The following is a 15,994-nucleotide window of genomic DNA, read 5'->3' as shown; positions in this document are numbered from 1 at the left end:
GATGCTAGAACTTCCAACACTATGTTAAAGAAGAGCAGTGAGAGTGGACATCCCTGTCGTGTTCCTGATCTCAGGGGGAAAGCTCTCATTTTTTTCCCCATTGAGGATGATATTAGCTGTGGGCTTTTCATAAATGGCTTTTATAATGTTTAAGTATGTTCCTTCTCTCCCAACTTTCTTGAGGGTTTTTATTAAGAAAGCATGCTGAATTTTGTCAAATGCTTTTTCTGCATCGATTGACAGGATCATATGGTTCTTATCTTTTCTTTTATTAATATGATGTATCACATTGATTGATTTGCGAATATTGAACCAGCCCTGCAGCCCAGGAATGAATCCCACTTGATCATGGTGAATAATTCTTTTTATAGGCTGTTGAACTCAATTAGCTAGTATCTTATTGAGAATTTTTGCTTCCATATTCGTCATGGATATTGGCCTGTAGTTCTCTTTTTTTTTGCTGGGTCTCTGTCTGGTTTGGGAATCAAAGTAATTTGATTCAAATTAAATTCCCAAATCAAAGTAATTTGGGAATCAAAGTAATAGAATGAGTCTGAAAGTTTTCCTTCCCTTTCAATTTTTTGGAAAAGCTTGAGAAGGATAGGTATTACCTCTGCTTTAAATGTCTGGTAGAATTCCCCAGGGAAGCAATCTGGTCCTGGACTCTTATTTGCTGGGAGATTTTTGATAACTGATTCAATTTTTTCACTGGTTATGGATCTGTTAAAATTTACTATTTCTTCCTGTTTGAGTTTTGGAAGTGTGTGGGTGCTTAAGAATTTGTCCATTTCTTCCAGGTTGTCCAGATTGTTGGACATATAATTTTTCATAGTATTCCCTGATAATTGCTTATATTTCTGAGGGATTGATTGTAATAATTCCATTTTCATTCATGATTTTATCTATTTGGGTCCTCTCCCTTTTCTTTTTAAAAAGCCTACCTAGAGGTTTATCAATTTTGTTTATTAAAAAAAAATAACATCTCTTGGTTTCATTGATCTGCTCTATAGTTTTTTTAGATTCTATATTGTTTATTTCTGCTCTGATCTTTATTATTTCTCTTCTTCTGCTGGATTTAGGCTGCCTTTGCTGCTCTGCTTCTATTTCCTGTAGGTGTGCTGTTAGATTTTGTATTTGGGATTTTTCTTGTTTCTTGAGATAGGCCTGGATTGCAATGTATTTTCTTCTCAGGACTGCCTTCGCTGCATCCCAAAGCGTCTGGATTGTTGTATTTTCATTTTCGTTTGTTTCCATATATTTTTAAATTTCTTCTCTAATTGCCTGGTTGACCCACTCATTCTTTAGTAGGGTGTTCTTTAACCTCCATGCTTTTGGAGGTTTTCCAGACTTTTTCCTGTGGTTGATTTCAAGCTTCATAGCATTGTGGTCTGAAAGTGTGCATGGCATGATCTCAATTCTTGTATACTCATGAAGGGCTGTTTCATGACCCAGTATGTGATCTATCTTGGAGAATATTCCATGTGCACTCAAGAAGAAAGTATATTCTGTTGCTTTGGGATGCAGAGTTCTAAATATATCTGTCAAGTCCATCTGATCCAATGTATCATTCAGGGCCCTTGTTTCTTTATTGATCCTGTGTCTAGATGATCTATCCATTGCTGTGAGTGGAGTGTTAAAGTCCCCTGCAATTACCACATTCTTCTCAATAAGGTTACTTATGTTTGTGAGTAATTATTTTATATATTTGGGGGCTCCCGTATGCGGTGCATCGACATTTATAATTGTTAGCTCTTCCTGATGGATAGACCCTGTGATTATTATATAATGCCCTTCTTCATCTGTTGTTACAAGCTTTAATTTAAAGTCTAGTTTGTGTGATGTAAGTATGGCTACTTCAGCTTTCTTTTGACTTCCAGTAGCATGATAGATAGTTCTCCATCCCCTCACTTTAAATCTGAAGGTGTCCTCAGGTCTAAAATGAGTCTCTTGTAGACAGCAAATAGATGGATCTTGGTTTTTTATCCATTCTGATACCCTGTGTCTTTTGGTTGGAGCATTTAGTCCATTTACATTCAGTGTTATTATTGAAAGATATGGGTTTAGAGTCATTGTGACGTCGGTAGGTTTCATGCTTGTAGTGATGTCTCTGGTACTTTGTGATCCTTGCAACATTTCACTCACAGAATCCCCCTTAGGATCTCTTGTAGGGCTGGTTTATGGGATGAATTCCTTTAGTTTTTGTTTGTTTGGGAAAACCTTTGTCTCTCCTTCTATTCTGAATGACAAACCTGCTGGATAAAGGATTCTCAACTGCATATTTTTTCTGTTCATCACATTGAAGATCTCCTGCCATTTCTTTCTGGCCTACAAAGTTTCAGGAGATAGGTCTGCCACTAGTTGTATGGGTCTCCCTTTATAAGTTAGAGCCTGTTTATCCCTAGCTGCTTTCATAATTTTCTCTTTATCCTTGTATTTTGCCAGTTTCACTATGATATGTCATGCAGAAGATTGATTCAAGGTACATCTGAAGGGAGTTCTCTGTGCCTCTCGGATTTCAATGCCTTTTTCCTTCCCCAGATCAGGGAAGTTCTCAGCTATGATTTGTTCAAGTACACCTTCAGCCCCTTTCTCTTTTCTCTTCCTCTTCTGGAATTCCTATTATATGGATATTGTTCTGTTTCATTACATCACTTAGTTCTCTAATTCTCCCCTCATACTCCTAGATTTTTTTTTATCTCTCTTTTTCTCAGCTTCCTCTTTTCCATAATTTTATCTTCTTTTTTTAAATTTTTTTCAATGTTTACTTATTTTTGAGACACAGAGACAAGCATGAGCATGAGTGGGGAGGGGCAGAGAGAGAGACACAGAATCTGAAGCAGGCTCCGGTCTCTGAGCTGTCAGCACAGAGCCTGATGAGGGGCTTGAACCCCAAACCATGAGATCATGACCTGAGCTGAAGTCGGATTTTCAATCAACTAAGCCACCTAGGTGCCCCTATAATTTTATCTTCTAATTCACCTATTGTCCCCTCTGCCTCTTCAATCTGTGCTATGACTGCCTCCATTTTATTTTGCACCTCATTTATAGCATTGTTTAGCTCTTCATGACTATTTCTTACTCCCTTGATCTCTGTAACAATAGATTCTCTGCTGTCCTGTATACTTTTTTCAAGCTGAGTGATTAATTTTATGACTATTATTCAAAATTCTTGTTCTGTTATAGTGCTTAAATCGTTTTTGATCAGTTTGTTAGCTGTCGCTATTTCCTGGAGTTTCTTTTGAGGAGAGTTCTTCTGTTTCATCATTTTGGGTAGTCCCTGGGGTGGGCCAAACTGCAGGGCACTTCCCCTGTGCTGTCTGGAGTAACTTGTGTTGGTGGGCGTGGCTGCAGTCAGAACTGATGTCTGTCCCCAGCCCACCACTGGGGCCACAGTCAGACTGGTGTGTACCTTATCTTCCCCTCTCTCAGGGGAAGGACTCACTGTGGAGTGGTGTGACCCCTGTCTGGGCTACTTGCACACTGCCAGGCTTGTGGTGCTGCTTTGATGGGATCTGGCATATTAGCCGGGGTGGATCAGCAAGGTGCACAGGGGCGGGAGGGGCAGGCTCAGCTCGCTTTGCGTTTAGTGGTCCCCTGTGGCAGGGGCCCTTTGGCACCGGGAGGGAGGCAGATGCGTTGGAGGGATGGATCCACAGAAGCTCAGCATTGAGTATTTGAGCAGTGCAAGCAAGTTCGGTGATGGGAACTGGTTCCCTTTGGGATTTCCTGGGGGATGGGAGAAGGAAATGGAGCTTGCCTGTGCCTTTGTTCCCCACAGAGCTGAGCTCTGTCTCCCAGGGCTCAACACCTCTTGCTCCAGATGTCCTCTCACCCTCCTGCTCTCTGAGCAGAGCTGTTGACTTATAAAATTCCAGATAATAAGTCCCGCTGGCCGTCAGAACTCACGGAGTCCATCCCCCCCACTTTTGCAAGCCAGACTTTAGGGGCTCTGCCTTGCTGGGTGGGCTGCCCCTCCACCACCCAACTCCCTCCTGCCAGTCCATGTGCGCACCACCTCTCCACCCTTCCTACCCTCTTCCGTGGGCATCTTGTCTATGCTTGGCTCCAGGGAGTCCATTCTGCTAGTCTTCTGGCAGTTTTCTGGGTTATTTAAGCAGATGTGGGTGGAATCTAAGTGATCAGCAGGACGAGGTGAGCCCAGTGTCTCCTACGCCGCCATCTTCCATGTTCCTCTATCACTCCTCTCTTTAAAAAGTTTATATGGATATCCAGTTCAAAACCAATAGGGTATCTCCTTTTAAACACAATTAAAAAAAATTATTTATTTACTTATTTATTGAGAGAGAGAGAGCATAAGCAGGGGAGGGGCAGAGGGTGAAGGAGGGAGAAATTCTCAAGCAGCCTCTGCACTGTCAGCAGACAGCCTGATATGGGACATAACCCTACAAACCATGGGATATGACCTAAGCTAAAATCAAGAGTCCCATACTTAACTGACTGAGCCACACAGTTGCCCCAGAAATTCTTATTGGTAAGAAGAACTAATAATTAAATTACCAGGAAAAATTCAATTGACCAAAATGTATTCAAGAAGAATTCCAAAACCAGATAATTCAATAATCACTTAAAATTTTCAATCAGTTATTAAGCTTTTTAAAGAAATAAATCATTGGTCTCAGAAAAATTTTAGGGGCTATTTTTCAAACACTGAAGAAATCAGTTATAATTTCACCTAAAATCCTCCAGGGAATGGAAGAAAAATAAAACTTTTCAAGTAATCTTATGAGATAAACAGAATATTGATATTAATATTAGATAAAGACAGCAAAGAAAAAATATTGGTTAATTTAATGCAATAGTGTAAATAAATTAACAAAGTAACTCATCAAAGCATTAAAAAATAATACACTATAATAATAATCAAGTTGGATTCACACAAGAAATTCCAGAAAATCCTTTAGGATTTTTATGAGTTGGGATGCAGTTAGGAAATAAAAAGGTATACTAGTAATTGAAGCAGGAAGAATTTAATATAAACATCTGTTAACTCCTAGAAGAGTTAAATAAAAGTATCATGTGGTTTTGAAGTGGCAAAAGCAGAAAGCAGTTATTACCTCTAGAAGAGTGAACAGAAAGGAACTAAGAACTTAAGACAAGGTCCTTGTCAGTGCAGAGATTCAGATATTTTCAGTAAGGGCATGGCTTTCATAAGAACATGCAGATTTCCAGTGGTTAAAAAAAAAAAACTTACTAGATGTCATAAATAATTCCACATGGTAGTGGGAAAACCTTGAATGCTGAGTGATGGAGAACCATCCTAGATTTTGGCCAGCCACAACTTGTCCATGTGAAGAGCTGAAGTGAGTGCTACTAGACTTCCGAAATGCTACGCGTTGGCTGTCCTGTTGAAAACCAACACACCAAATAAGGAAGGGAGCACGTTCTGACTTCTCTGGTTTTAGTGTTTTTCAAGGATCTTGTCTTAAGAGATTTGGCAAAGGAGAAAATCTCTATGAGGTCCAGCTCTAGTACCACAAAGAAAGGAGAAGAATGAATTATGAGGGGCATTTTTGATAATGTGAGTAAACAACTCTTTTGGCTTTCCAAATACACCCTTCATATAATGTGAATTTCCACACAGCAAATAAATAATTTAATGACTCTATCTAATAAAGTAGTATCCTGTAAACAAGTGTGAAGTCTTCTCTCTCTCACCAAAATGAGAATCACAATTCCAATAGGAATCACTGGCTGTATTAATCATTAATCAAATTCAGTCATAGTTGCATTAAATATTTTATTATCTGAAGACTGTTCTAAAATTAACCATCAATATATTGTATATAAAAAAAGAGGAAAAATGAAAGAGAAAATAGAATTAAAATGCACTAATAATTTTACATATATATTTATAAACTATATATATAATATAATATATAAACTATATATATAATAAGCAAAGAGAAACTATAAAGTAACTATAGTCCATATTTCAGTAAATGTTCATAATCATTGTTAATACTTATGACTTCTTTGTTTTACAACCTTTCCATACTCCCTTACTCACAGAAAAAAAAAAAAAAGCCTCAGCTGGTAAAGATTTTAGTAGATGTGTGACCCAGTCATTTTGAAATAAATGAGTCCTCAAGATCCTACCATTTTGCTTATTATATCTTTACTATTAGACATAAAAGTACTAAAAGTTACCCACAGATACTCCCATGGGTCCCATGTATATTTATTTTTGCCCCCATTGTAAAACTGAAAATTGATTTTATAATATAGCCAATGGGCCAAACTCAAAAAATAACACCCTTTTCCCCCAGCTTCATTGAGGAATAATCGTTAAATAAAAATTATACGTATTTCAGTGTGCAACATAATGATTTGATATTCATACACATTGTGAAATAACTAAAATTATCAATTTAAGTAACATATCCATTACCTCACATGGTTAATTCTTTTTTTTTTTTTTTTTTTTTTTTTTGTGGTAAGCATACTATAGGTGTACTCCCAACAAATTTCAAGTATGCGGTACAGTATTATTAACTACAGTTCCCCTGTTTTACATTAGATCCTCAGACTTTATATCTTGTAACTGAAAACTGTACCCTTTGACATGCATTACAGTGTAAAGATCACCCCTGGTAATCCCTTTCTCTATGTGTTGGGCCAGTATCTTAAAGAGTCACAAAATGTGTCACAAAATGGTGCAGTGGAAGTCTCGTCCTCTAATTGAGTGAAACCAGTGTTGTGTAGCTGGGGAGTAACATTCTTCCATTAGGAAAAAAGAATCTACACTAGCAGAGCTTGAGGTTGTTGAGACAAGAAGCAAAAATTCCACAAGTGGATTACTATATACAATACTGAGAAAAGTCCCTCCCACTCCTCGATTCTCAAACCAATGTGTTCTGGCAACAAGGGAGATGGCAACGGTTGGTCATTGTCTTCCAACTGGCCCTGTAACTGAAACTTTAGAAAGCCATTTCATGTTTTAGACAATCATTTCTCATTGATGTGAGATAAGTGGATATTATGAGCATGAGTCAATCGCTTCACTTCTGTTTCCGTGAAATGAATTCCTTAATAGGAACAAATGTTATGTGGCATATAATGATGGTATGAATAAGGTATCTCATGAGTCCACTGACAGTGCTGGCAGAAGCATTATTGGGAGGTAAGGCAAATCTATATCCAAAAGGAGTGCATATCCCAATGAGGAGGCATCCCGGCTCCCTTTTTGACAAAGAAGACCAATTAATAAATCTGCCCCCAAGTGTCTGGTTGGTATGTCTGGGGAATGGTGTCATATCTTGGGCTTGGCATTGGGTTCTCTGTTGGTGTATTAGGCACTCAGCATTGGGACAAGCATAGTCAGTTTTGGTATAGAAAAAGAACTTTTCTTTGAACCTATTCCTGAGCCTATATTCCTGGCACTAAATATTTTGTTACAGCCCCATTGATCAAGTACTATGGAGGCCTGAGAAAGAAGCTGACTAACATCCAAAAGTGTTGTTGTGTCTATTTGATTGTTGAGAACCTTCCCTGCAGTGTATGTCCTTCGGTGGCTATTCATCTGAGACATAAATATCTTCAAATTCTGTGCCAATTCTGAAAGATCTATCCTCATACCTCTCCCCCAGGCTTCCAGTTTTCCAACCTATTCCTTCCAAGGCCCTGTTGTTCAGCCAAACTGTTAGTAACAGCCTGTGAGTCAGAACACATTTGTACTTCTGAACAAAGTAGCCAGTGAAAGTGGAAAACAAGTTGTACTACTCAGAATTTTGCCCATTGGGAAGATTTTCCTTTATCACTTTGCTTCAGAATCACCCCCGAGTAGCATTTATTGTGGCAGCCATTCAATTGTGGATGACACATCTTTTAAACAGGCTCAATTTTTAATTCTTCAGTCAACTAATTGTGAAGACTATGAAGGCATAGATAGTGCTGGAGGGAGAGAAGGCACTGTAGCAGGAATAAGGGACAGGGAAATGCAATTTACTCTCTGAATTTGCTTATACCTTCCAACATGCCTGAGCCTAGTCTCTTGCATATTATTTCCACTTGATAATACCTTCTGTGCATCCCCAACTTTTGGCTTTAAGTCAGATAGCATGCAGTTAATGATGGGTATATCAGGCTGACCGATCACCTGATAGCACCATGGTTATCACTCGGCTTCCTCTGCAATCCAGTAGCAAATATGAAGCTAGCTCTCCATTTCATATCTCTATAATTTTCATTTGATTTTTGTACAAATTACAATTCTTTTCTGAAATTATCCAAATAGTTTCTCTGTAATATAAGGCATTTTAATTATGGTCACTGTAATTTTGTGTCTATTACTCAGCTTTGGACATTTAGAATTTGAAGACCATGAAATATCAAAGTAGAAACCTTCCAAGGCTGTTAGATACATGTCTTTAGTTGTGTAAATAGAAATGAATAGAAGCTATAGATTATCAAGTCATCCAAATGCAGATGGTAATTGAGGCCACTGAAAGGAATAAGATCTGCTAGAAAAAAAAAAGTGTGTGGAATAAGAAGAAAAGAAAACCTGAGAAACAATTTTGAGAAACACCAGCATATAACAACCAGCAAGAAAAAGCTTAAAAGCAATAATCAAAGGGAGAAAAGATCAGGATAGAATACAATTTCATCAAAATTTAGGAAGTAGAATATTTTTTTGTAGGGGGAAATATTCAATCAAAATGTTAGACCTGGAAAGAAGTCACATAGATCTTTTCTACCCTTTGGTGACCGTCACTATACTCTAGTGGTTAAAAGCATGGGCTTTGGAGCCCACTAATTGAATTTAAGTCCTGACTTCCACACTAATTATTATGTGATCTGTTTAAGCTCTATGTGTTTCAGTGTATTCATTCATGAAAGGGAGTTAGTTGTGGTTCTTATCTCAGAGTTACCGTGAGTCTTAGAGTAAAAGATGTGGCTTCAACTACAGGTACTTAAAATAATGCTTGGTACATGAGAAGTGCTCAGTAACATGCTATTTTTATTTTCATTATCTGGATCATTTTTGTAATTATTCATATTATTTTCATCTAGGCAAAAGTGATGCATTATAGTGATATCGGGCAAGTCAGAGGCAGTGGGTTGAAGAATAAGTGAAAGGCTTAGTGGATATGAAATAGTAGCCAATGCTATTATGTGTTTGTCTGTGAATGATGAGAAATGAAGCGATAATGAATGTAAAAGAATGTGTTTCTGTGTGTGTGTGTGTGTGTGTGTCTAAATTTTAGACAAACTTGAGTCTTTTTTTTTGAAGGGAAATATTCAGTGGAGGAAGGGTTGAAAATGGAGAAGGGTAAAATACTCTGTAACAAATAATTTTGTGCAAACATAGGAAGATGGAAAATCCAAATTACAGGGGAAGGGATTTATTTACACCCGTGAAAGGAAGCCTTTTTATTGTGGCTACAGAGGCACATGCCAAAATGATTTGATTGTACACAAATGAATTATTAGTAGCAAATGAACATTACTGAACATTCTTATGTACCAATTATTCTGCAGATCCATATATATTTCATTTAATATTTCCTTTTCATATTTACTCAGTTATAGTTCATCATCAAGTCATTCATTTAGCAAACATTTCCTAAGTACTTACTGTGTTTCCAACATGGTACGAGCAAATGGGAATTCAAAAACCATGGTGGCTCCTGTCTCTGAATTTAGGGAAGGGCCAACCTAGCTGGAGAGAAGTAACAAAGAATAAAATCTGAGATATCGTGAGAGTAATCAGAGAGAGATACACAGTGTTGTGGAAACCTAGGATCAATTGGGTGCATTGGGAGTAGACTGAAAGGCAGGAGGGGACAGCAGTGCTCCTTTTCTCAGTTTATAAACCAAGAAAATCCAATTAAAAAAAAAAGTTTGACAACTGACTCTGATTTTACAAAGATGTTTTGTGTATCCTTGGGTTAGTTTTTGATCTTCACAATCTGCTACAGAGAAAACTAGAAAATTTCATCGTGAAATACAGCCTTCTGATTCATCCAGAGCAACCGTACTTTGATCTTCATAAATGGTGTCCTGTTATGTAATAGGTATTTCTGATATTTAAAGAAAGACATACTTTAACACTTCTGACTGAATGATTTTTTTAAGAAGGAAAATCAGTTCCAGAGGCATTATTTAATACATTCCAGAGATACATCTTAAAAGAGATTAGATGATTATTTTTGGCTTCTTTTTTTTAATTTTTTTAACATTTATTCATCTTTGAAAAATGAAGAGAGACAGAGCATGAATGGAGGAAGGGCAGAGAGAGAGGGAGACACAGAATCTGAAGCAGGATCCAGGCTCTGAGCTGTCAGAACAGAGCCTGACACAGGGCTCGAACCCGTGAACCACAATATCATGACCTGAGGCCGAAGTCTGATGCTTAACCAACTGAGCCACCCAGGCACCCCTATTTCTGGCTTGAAATCATACATATGGTTACTTCATATGGCACAAATAACCAAAGTTCATCTTTCTTTACATACAGTGTACAAATTTTAGGAAAACTGAGACTAAGAATGGGAGATAGATTTTTCAATATGTTGAATTCACTTTGATTATGTTGGCCATTTAAAATAAATTGTAAATGCATATGAATAAAAGTGAAAAATACAATTCTCTAAACACTTCTAAGATACAAAATGTTTGGGAGTTTTAGCATTCTTCATAAAAACATAATTTCTTGAGCAACGAATGTAAAATACAGCTGGAAAGTTATTATCCTGAAATGTTTGAATGTTTTTAAGAGACAAAAATAAAATAAATGTGCTAACTAAGAAATAGTGCTAGCAACATCCCAAGAACAAGGAATGCGATATGCAGAAGAACGTGATAATTAGGAATGTGAGTCATTATAAGGGTAAAATTGAAAATTGAATCATATTAAAGTTATTAAAGTCAAAAGTTATGGTTCCTTAGTACCATTATCCAAGTCATATTACCCATGTGTACTATTTTCTCTTCCTGTTTGGCTTATTTTGCCTCTGGTCTTTAGCCATTAAGGCAATATGAATTAAAATTATATTGTTCTGTTTTTCAAAGATTGCTTTTTTTTGCTTCTTCATTAAAAATGAGATTATAAGATGTTTGTCAGACAATTTATCCTTCAGTTCCTCAAATGCATGTGTTCTGCACATACTGTATGGAAGAACTACATTTGGAAGGCAAGTTTTTTCAGGAGGTACTTTAGATTTTTTACTTATACTTCGAATGAGCAAAATTCCAGGAGTCACAGGCAGGAGGTACAAATTGCTAAATAAGAAGGGCCCGATCACCCTTTCCACATTAGGAAAGACACTGACGTTGCCTCATGTGGACATTTTAACAGACGCAAAAGCAAACAGAAAAAAATACAACCAACTTTCTTTCACTACCCTCCTTAGGCTCCTTTCAATACTTTTTAAGCACTTGGTGGGTTTTCCTCTTTAATGTTTTTTGAGGAAGAGAATAGTTTTAACCTTAATAGTTCAATAAATAGTTGTTTACTTCCTCAGATGCTTGAATCTTATGAGAATAAAAAAGGATTTTTACAATACTTAGTAAATAAAGTAGCCCAGTTTCTACTCACATGTTGCTGAAATGCTTTAAGGACAGGCAAATGGTCACCCGCACACACAGTGACTCCCTTCCTCTGCTACATGCTTATCATGATCCTCCCATGTTGTGTATCTGATGAAGCAACAAGGGTAGGCATTCACAGTAGTGCATCTTAGTTTTCCTGTTTTCTAGGACTATGGTACGGAAGAGGCTTATCTCTCAACTCTTCTGAAGCAACAGCAGAAGGGAATAGAAAGGAGTGAATGGGAATATAGGAAAAAGAAAGAGGAATTAGCAAAGAAAAGGAGAAAAGATCCGGTGGCCATTCCATTAGGACTCTTAGTTCCTCTAATTTGCCTTTCTGTATCTCATTTAGCGGTCTGACATCAGAGACACAGGCTGCGTTTAGTTCAGTCTAAATTTCTCTGATGATGTAATCAGTTCCAGCAAGCGTAGGATTCTATGGGGAAATTTTTTTTTTAAAGAGATTTTGAATTAGATGCTTTCTCAAATTAACCAGTCCATTCATTAAAAATGATTAATTGAATAGTTCAGTGACATGGTAATCACACACCTGGTGGGAAAATTACAGAAAAGGAGAAATTGGTGATTTTATATATATGATGGCAATCATTGAACTTGAAGTTTAATTTGTTACTCCCTTCCCTGCACAATTTGCCAGACCCAGCTTGTTATTCTCCTAACAGGTAGACACGGATAGAGCCTGTCAAATCTACTTCAGATTTAAGTTTCAGAGATTAGTGACTGCAGCAAGACCTAGTTATTGAGCATGTATAGCATACTATTACAAGGAACTCCAGATTTTAGGAAATACAAATATTCAATAAATTAGACATGGGCAGGCTCCTCAGTTTTCCAATGGGTAAAATAAGCAAGTACTTGTAAATAATTACCAACAACACTGAAAGGAAAAACGCATGATTTTAGTTGAAATATTACTGGCGTTGTAGTCAATTTACAGTTAAATTCAGGAATTCCTTGTAAAATAGTCTTGACAGATGATCCTCGAGCATGTGCTTAGATGTTTGTAAACCAACACGATAAGAAAACAAACATAGGTGAAAAAGGAAACATTAGGGGAATAAAATACATCCTACCATTTATAAAATCCTTGACCCTGTGACATGAACAACACCTACAATAAAGACCCACAAGTTTTCTTTCTCCAAATAAAATGACAATTGGATGACCACAAAAGTATACATTGCTATAGAAATATTTTTGTGTGAATTAATGACTGAAAATAAAAGGCCACACTGGGAAAATGCTCTTATAGTATTTCTTGGAAATTTGACCCTCCAATACATTAATGATTGGAAGAATTGCTTTCTGTCAAATTGCTATGAAGTAATTCATTTACTGTGCTTTTTTGCTTACCATGAATACATTACATTCTGCAGTTGTTGAGTCTCAAGCTGAAAACTTACTCTCCATGAGCTCTACTCTAGGTCTAGTTTTTAGTTCTCATAATTATACTATGGCAGTGACTACCTCTGTTTGCTCACTTTTATGTAGTAAGTACTATCTAATCTATAGCATAAAATATGATCAATAGTTTCATGAAGAATGGAAGTACACACCAAGTGGGTATTTTAGAAGCTCATGTGGATAGTTTGTTTGTAAAAATCTTTGAGAGGTTACAACATACATTTTATTAGAGGATTCCTGGTTCCTAGGATATTAGATGCCCAGTAGTAATGTTTAGGACTACTGTAAGAAAAATGAATAAAAAATTCCCAACAGCACAAGACCTTTGGTCTTGCCAGTCATTCATGCAAGATGGGGTGAGGAGATGATTTGTATTATGTGAATCTAGAACAAAAGTATATTTTATATATAGACACATATAGTTTCTAAACTGTGTTAAAATATATAGGATTTTCTAGAGGAAAATAATTATGAGCTAGATTTGGGAAAATTATACTTTGTTATTTGAAATTTTACCAAAAGAAAATCACATCATGGACAGTAATAATTCTATTATGTTTGAGAGAATAGTACCGAACTCTACTAGTCCGTATTTGGACATATTCATTATATGTATGATCTTCTGAGAACTTTATTACACTTCATATATTTTTATGCTTTTTAAAATTTGTAAATGTATCAGGTTTTAAAGACAAAGTTAAAATGGAAATGAAAATCTGAATTCTATTTATTTCTATTCTATTTTGGGATGTTTTCTGAACATAACTACCATGTTTTAAGCATTTATAAAATTAGATAATGATTGCTCTATATATCCCCTTGTGTATACTCACAATGCTTGCAAGACTTTCATTTCAAGCAATGCGAAAAAAAAAGATACAGATGAAGGAAACATCAGCATGCCGTTTCCAATTTTTCTTTAGTGGAACAACATTCATTAAAAATTTAATTTAATTAACTTTAAGAATTTATGAGAATTAGAAACCAGCTATGAAACTTGAATTAGCCGTTGTAGTTTTCAATTTGGAGCTTTACCATCAGCCCATTAGATTCATTGATCCCCTTGGATTCACAAGTAAGAAGAGTTGTACCTGACTTAAATTAGCTTTCTCTTTTCTTTGAAAATAACAAAAACAAGAATGTAATGCTCAAATAAAATTGACCCCATGAAAATCTCATAAGGTTTCTCAGGAAACATTTTTAGCCACTTTCAACAGTATTCAGCTGACCCTCTTACAGGTCCTTTTATATAATAATCAATATACGCATGGAGAATTGATACCAATTCACTTATTTCAAGCCAGCCAGAACAACAGATCAATAAATCATGAACTTTTCTTTGCTTCTTCTCTCAACTTTAACAAAACAATTATTCCAACAACTAAGCCAGTAGCCAATATTGTGATAAAGCTGTTTCAGAGGTCAGAATGTTCTGAGATTGGGACAGACCCCAGAGTTCATTTATTTATTTCCAAGTACTAAGTGAGAAATATATTTAACTGATATTCTTGCACTCTCTTCTAACACTGCATATCTGGAAATGATGCATTTAAAAAAAAACATTATGGTAATTAAGCAGGGGGAAGTAAGGTATTTGCATCACTCTTTTATTTTTTCAGGAGAGTATGATAACAATAGAACTCTTATTAGGCCTATTGTCAATAAATTAGATAAATTAAGATAATTTAATAACCAGCCATGATCAATTTTCATAGCTCATGAATCTGGTATAAGGATATGGGCAATTTCCTCCTAAAACACAGGGTACTACAAATATTATGATATAGCTTGCTATGAGCAAATGCCTAACCATGTTAAGAAAAGCCATTTCATTTCTGAGACTCTTCATGTAAACTTACAAGGTGATGTTTGGTTAAATGCTCTCTAAATTCCTTCTCACTTTAATAAACCAGGTCTCTGTGCAGACTGAAATCTAGGTTATATTATAGTATAATTTGATTGATGCTTGGTCAGTTGATCGAAACTTCTAGATTAACTGAGTTAATGTCCATTCTTCCTTTTGAAGGAAGACATATAAAGAATGATCATCAAATTGGTAAGAGAGACAAAACTTTGACAAATGGTTAGAATAAGACATATTAAAAATGAGACTCTAGGGGCGCCTGGGTGGCTCAGTCAGTTAAGCATCCAACTTCGGCTCAGGTCATGATCTCACGGTCCGTGAGTTCGAGCCCCGCGTCGGGCTCTGTGCTGACAGCTCAGAGCCTGGAGCCTGTTTCGGATTCTGTGTCTCCCTCTCTCTGACCCTCCCCTGTTCATGCTCTGTCTCTCCCTGTCTCAAAAATAAATAAAACGTTAAAAAAAATGAGACTCTATGTGAATTCTTCATCAAAACCATAATTGAAAAGTATCATATGCCTAATCAATAAGGAATTTTTAAGTGTGGCATAAGGAAGACCTATATAGAAGAAACTGATTTATAAAGGGCCTAGAGATTTTAGTAGACAAATTCAATACTCATTAACAGTGTGATGAGTTTAAAAAGAGCAAATACAGGCTTAGGGTACACTTGAGAACATGCAATATCTGGGCTAATGTAAACAACAGAACCTTTATTCTCTGTGCTAAAGAGATAATTTGTAAAGGATGTTGATCTTAGAGTGTCAGGCTTACATAGAAACTTAAAAGAACTCAAGTAATAGGTGGTAAATGTTACAGGAGATAGATACGGTAAGTAGATTTTAGCTCAATGTTATGCAAAACTTGTTTACATTTTCCTTTAATGAAACATATTACCTTGTGAAGTAGTTAATAACAATATTCAAGATGAAATTCTATAACCTCCTATTAGCAATACTGAGGGGAAAAAAAAGTTATGTAAGCAAAAAGAGAAACTGGAGAACCAAGAAATTCTCCCAAATCTGTTTCTATGCAAGTGGAGACTGAAGATGGATGTTTATAGAATCTGGAATTATGAAAATAAACTCACCCCCTCTATGACTATTGTGTAGAGCAAAACATACATGTTTAATGTAGTATCCTGGCCACTTGGGAACAA

At 36.3% G+C, this 15,994-nt stretch overlaps 2 long non-coding RNA genes across 2 annotated transcripts in view; one reads left to right on the top strand and one right to left on the bottom strand.

Annotated features, from left to right (window-relative positions):
• Positions 1-15,994, top strand: part of LOC131514965 (uncharacterized) — a 305,085-nt gene that overhangs the window by 25,423 nt on the left and 263,668 nt on the right. The gene's annotated exons all lie outside the window — the stretch shown is intronic.
• LOC131514964 (uncharacterized) overlaps positions 1-15,994 on the bottom strand; it is a 125,428-nt gene that overhangs the window by 41,091 nt on the left and 68,343 nt on the right. Inside the window, exons 3-4 of the long non-coding RNA XR_009263364.1 lie at positions 9,596-9,679; positions 5,213-5,363 (exon numbers count right to left, since the gene is read on the bottom strand). This is a non-coding gene — a long non-coding RNA (uncharacterized LOC131514964). The remainder of the gene's footprint in view (positions 1-5,212; positions 5,364-9,595; positions 9,680-15,994) is intronic.

This window comes from Neofelis nebulosa, chromosome 6, assembly GCF_028018385.1.
Source record: "Neofelis nebulosa isolate mNeoNeb1 chromosome 6, mNeoNeb1.pri, whole genome shotgun sequence".
Classification (NCBI taxonomy): domain Eukaryota; kingdom Metazoa; phylum Chordata; class Mammalia; order Carnivora; family Felidae; genus Neofelis; species Neofelis nebulosa.
Note: the sequence above shows the minus strand (reverse complement) of the source record. Positions and strands in the feature narration are given on the sequence as shown.